At 44.8% G+C, this 5,610-nt stretch overlaps 1 pseudogene; it reads left to right on the top strand.

Moving 5' to 3' along the window:
• The first annotated feature begins 506 nt into the window (after nucleotides 1–506).
• On the top strand, nucleotides 507–5,000 carry LOC122370907 (annotated as a pseudogene).
• The last annotated feature ends 610 nt before the right edge of the window (nucleotides 5,001–5,610 follow it).

A 5,610-nucleotide genomic window follows, 5' to 3' on the forward strand; every position in this document is an offset into this window, starting at 1 on the left:
GTCCTATCCTTCCGAACTTGCTGGTAACCTTGTATCTCAAAGTCGCCTTTTTGCCAAACTTCAGTAATGCCTATCATATCTGGCTTTTTCTCATAAATTCTACCTCTTAACTCACTAAGCTTATTGGTCAAACAGTTTGCATTTGTGTACATACCACTCATTTGACAGGGTGTACTTATGGTGCTAGTACCTGGGGACGACTTTCCCCCGAAAGATTCTGTAGTTCTCTCTTCCTTTCTTAGTCAAAAGTTGAATTTAAAAAAAAAAAGTTGAGTTGAAAGAAAAAAAAGAAAAGTTGAATTTAAATGATTTATACTGGGATAAATCATATTTATTCTTTAACATATTACTTTTACGTCATTTTTAGCACAAAACACTTCACACAAAATGCGGCAGAAGATGGCGCACAATAGTTCATGTTTTTGATAAAGATAACGAAAATATGCGAAGTCTTAATCTGATAGCATGAGTTTTTGGCATCCGTGTGAGCTAGCCGTTTCTGACGCATTTCCGTCAGATTTCCGTACCGTACAACACAGATAGGCCACTGAGTTGAGGCTGGATTTTGATGTTTAGAGGTTTCAATACTTATCATATTTTCTTCTGAAAACTTCAAACATATCATGGCCGAATTCGGCCAAACCGCTTATCTAGGTTTGTTTGGCATTTTGTGCCTTTTGGTCGCCCGTGATTTCTTGGGTGGCGAGCAACAGGGCACTGCAGAAGCGAGCGTTGGAGAAAATCCAACAAAAATCGCATCAAAGCTGATGGGACCCACTATTACCTTCTTGTATTGGTAAGTATTAATTAAAATGTTAGATTTTGTGGGCTTGATTGGATGATTGAACCTCTTGTACATCAACATTGATTGCAAGCTGTTAGGTAAGTAGGTACGCTGCTACGCACAAGCTCGTGCTTGTGGTATCTCAGTTGGGGAAACTACGAGGAGCCAAACAAAAATTGGATTAGCCAATCAACGGCTGGAGTGGGCGGGGCGATGACCATATATGGTCACAAAATCAGACAACTTCATCTTTTCAATGCATCCTAGCATTCAAATGAAAAAATAAGGCATAAGAATGTTTTTTAACCACACAAGGCCCACACTCACTCGGTGCACAATTAACTGGCGGCTCTAAATCGTCGAGTTACAACACAAGGTCAATCAGTGATTGGCAAATATGGCGGATTGAAACAGACGCGCCAAAAAATGTAAGCAGTACCATGGTTTAAAAATGTCATTATTTTTATTATTTTGCTTATGGTTTTTCTAATTGTGGTTAAGTTATTATTTTAAAGTTAGATATCTTTGTTTATTGTATTTAAATTAAATCTTTTAACAATTTTCTTTCAAAACACCAATCCATTTATTGAATGGCCAGCTGATTGTGACGCCCAGAACCTGCAGAAAAGCCGTTTTCCTATCGCCATTTTCGAGTCAATTCGCCGAATTTAATCAAATCACGCTAATTCCTAGTGGAAAATGGAAGCCTTTTCTCTCCGATAAGTGGACGCGATACCGCAAGTACCGGCTTGTTATACCGTTTTTCACCCTTAGTAGCGGGGGCTGCATTTATGCCCATATGGCCATATATGGTCATCAAAAGTCCATTTATTGACCAATCCATTTTTTGACTTTCGCCTCGTAGCTTCCCCAACTGATCTTAGTGATATGTTCATTGTTCAGTGGCCGATTCAAAATGACTGGAACTTCCTAATGTAATGGTTGTGAGACAGTGCTGGTTGGGAAATGAGGTCAGGTCAGGCCACTGGTACAAGGTCAGGGACAGGGTGATACTCATTAATTATAACTATTAACTTAAGATTTTACCTATGAAAAATTTAAGCTGTTAAAGAGCTCTTAAATCTTAAGCCAATTGAGCCCTGTATTCTGCTTAGGCGTGGATTTTTGACTGGTTTAAAGCCTCTTCACTTTGTGGTTCAAGATTGAGCTTAACAACAACCACTGTATTACCTTTCATGGCTTAACAGGTGCAACATAATGAAAGGCTTTTTGACAAAAGTGGATTTTTTTGGGGCCTGAAGGTATGCATGTGTCATAAAATCAGTAATATTGGTTGGTATATAGTATATACCTGGGTTTGCAGGACAAATATTAATCAGCTCCCTTGTCTCATATTTACTTAGTTCAGCTGATCCAACTGCCCTCACGTGCAGAGCGGGACTCAGGCAACTTGTCTGTCTTGTCTGACATCCATCTAGTCACAGATGACATAATGCACTATTTGCTTAGTGATATCATATGATGTCAGATCTCAGTGGTGCCACTGCAGAGAACAGCATCACTTATTGGGGACTGGTGTAGGTGACCTCTGACAGTGTGTGCCCAGCCCAGGAGCTTGACGCAGTACTGGTCCTGGTGGTCACCTCATTCGGAGCCCGTTTCACGGCTGCTGCTAGCGTGCTGCCAGCACACATGCCAAATTGAGTTTCCATGGATACATCAACAAACTCGTATCTCCAACACTGCCACAATATGTGACGTCAGCTCGCGAAATGCGCTAGCAGCTTGGTAGCAGCGTCCAGTAAAACAACGCCCAGATATGGCTTCGGTCGCCGGTCGGCGTGTAACAATATGGCTGATGGCGCGTGCGTGTAGGCAACTGGCAAAGTGACCCGTTGCAGCGAGCATAGGCACCCAGGAGCGGCGCGCCGGTGGAAAATTGAGGCATAACGTCGCTGAGATACGCCTCTGACCGTTTTCTTTTTTTTTTATTTTAATGAGTTTGTAAATTATTGGCGAGAGGTCATCGAAACGACGAAAGTGCGGTTTCATGACGCCAGCGCGTTGCGCTTTGTACCGTTTTCAGTTACTCGTGAGGCTACCAGAAGGCATTTGAGCAGTATGCCGGCTTCATCAAGGACAAGTTTCCGGACGTGCAGGTGGAGGGGGAGAACTTCCCGCCGCCTACGTGGAAGATGGGACTTGCCCGACTCATTGTAAGTTCCGTCACATATCTGCCGACTCACGCACTCAGCATTGTGAGCGGTGTCGGGTGCCAAGGTTACAGGATTTGAGTGGTGGACCTGGGCATTGGGATGCCAGCTCTTATGGATGTACCGCGGTGCTCACGTTCGCTTAGCGTCTCGTATCGGGTTGATAAGACGATAAGACGGTCACGCCGCTTTAGGTGGTGACAGGAGTCTGCATGCGAGATAAGATTCCGTTATGTGTATCCATTGTGTGCTTGCGATATGCATTCCTGTATCTTTTTCCTGTTGATATTTGACAATTGACATACTGGCACAAAGTATAAAGCATTCTATTCTTAGTTCTTATTATGTATGATAACTTCGATATGGTCGAGAAAAACGTGGTAATTTACACGTTTTGACCTGGTAATTCCCACATATTCTCCAGATAGATATTTCACGGGTGTTTTGCGTGCACAAATGCCCCTGCCGCCACTGACCCGTGTGTGTTGTCTGTCGGCAGGGTGTCGTCAAGCTAGTGCTCATAATGCTGGTGGTGGCCGGGGGTAATCCGTTCCAGTTCCTCAACCAGCCCACTCCCCAATGGTGGAACTGGCTGCAGGAGAACAAAATCTACGGCTGCATGATGGTCTTCTTCGTGTGCAACTTCTTCGAGACCAACCTGATATCGACGGGCGCGTTTGAGATCCAGTTCAACGACGTGCCCGTGTGGTCCAAGCTAGAGACGGGCCGCATCCCCAACCCTCCCGAGCTGGTGCAGATTATCGAGAACCAGATCCGCTGGTCCACGCACGCCGGCGGCTCGATGAGCGGCGTCTAGCCGCGGAGCGGGGCGCCGCGCCCGCCGGCCGGCCGCGCCGCCCGACCGCCGCCGCCGCGCGCGCACCGCACCAGGACGGCTGGCTCGCAAACCGGACTCCGGGGGAGCCGGCCTGATGCAGCAGTGCGCGCGGCCGGCGGCGGCGGAACGGCGGCGAGACGGCCGGCGGGCGTGGCCGAGTGATTGTGATTGTGATTGTCTGTGGATTGTGTTCAGTTCGGTACCGGGTTTCTGTTCGGACGGGGATAACGTCCGTGGTATCCGCCGTCAGTTTCCGTGAGCTCCGAGATAACCGGCGTTCTGTTCTTAATGCCTCCCGATTTCAGTCGAGACGGTCAACATATCGGGCCTGTTGTATTTCATGCTGCCAGTAACTTCTTTCGGACCGAGAATCACTAATATTTTGTCTCCATTTTAACCACATCCCAGCAAATTGCCGCGTTACTTTGATTCCTCGTATCAATGTTTTGGATGGATGGGCTGGGCAGGGAGGGGGTGGGCATGTCACTAGGTTAGTGAGGGCGCTCAGTCTGCCTGTGCAGCTGCTCCCGGTCTTCGTAATGTATACCAACACATACCGTAGCTCCAATAGTCGAGTTTGGCGCATCGAACAAACCCGTTCTTTTTGGAGTGATTGGACGAGGCGGCATATTTCAATAACTGAATGTGCAACATCCTCTTACCACATCTTCCGCTAAGCCAGTACACTAAACTGTGGAAATGATGCATGAACGTCGATGCAATAGTGGTCGTAATTCTCCCTCGGTTGTCGCGTTTTAGTTCTGTTTAGTTGATGCTTCACATCAATCAGACAACGAGCCTTGACTTCGTGTGTAACCACCAACCAGTTTGTTCCGTACTTCCGAAAAGGAGTGGTCTGAAATTGCACTCATTCTGCCTTATTGTTTTTTTTTTCAGCTGCATCATTTACCATCTTACGGCTAGCGCGTCGCTTCTAAATAGGCGTAGTTTGGTATCTGGAATCTGGTCGTGCTGAGTTCACATGAAGAAAATTATAAGTAATGTATCTGTAAGCACTATTTTATTGTGTCGTAATTGTGCATTTTATTGTTGTGTAGAACTGGAGCGATTATGCTCTTAGCACGATGTTTACCCGTATCGAGTGACGGTGCAATGTATCCTCTGGGGTTGATTATCCACCATGCGCCTTATTGCAAGCACGGTCTGAAATAAATAAATACAATACCGTAAAACGGGGTGTTAAGGGACAGTTTTGAGGTGTTTTGTTATATAACTCAAGAAGGGTTGGAGATAGAAGCATCAAATTGTCAGCATTTTATGTGGAATTTGGTGCTTTACATGCCTGCCACATTAGAGTTTTTAAGATTTATACCTGCATATTATTTTTTATTATTTTTCATCACCGTCCCTTAGCACCTCAATGTGGGGTGTTAAGGGACACCTATATTATTCCAAGAAATAGTCATCAAATGCCCACAATTGGGGTGTGGAAGGGCACACAATTTATTTATTGAAATGTTTTGCATATTCTGTCACAAAACAAGTCAGGTTCATTCACCACTAATGACCTTTTTAGCCAATTACGGGTAATGCAGTTTACGCTTGTGGAAAATGTGCTCATTATGAGTTAAACAGAACCAAAAAGTAATCTTCTGTCATCAATAAAAACCCATGTTGAAGCTAGTCACTTGTCATTATGTTGCCCTCTTTGTTTTAGTCTTTTTATGATGACATCACATTTACCTACATCAGTCTCCATTGACCCATCATTGTAAAAGAGTGTTGAGATGTTTTGTTACATAACTTAAGATGTGTTAGAGATAAAAGCATGAACTTGCCAGCATTTTATGTGG

The sequence above is a fragment of the Amphibalanus amphitrite genome, unplaced genomic scaffold, assembly GCF_019059575.1.
Source record: "Amphibalanus amphitrite isolate SeventyFive unplaced genomic scaffold, NRLGWU_Aamphi_draft 001184F_arrow, whole genome shotgun sequence".
NCBI lineage: Eukaryota > Metazoa > Arthropoda > Thecostraca > Balanomorpha > Balanidae > Amphibalanus > Amphibalanus amphitrite.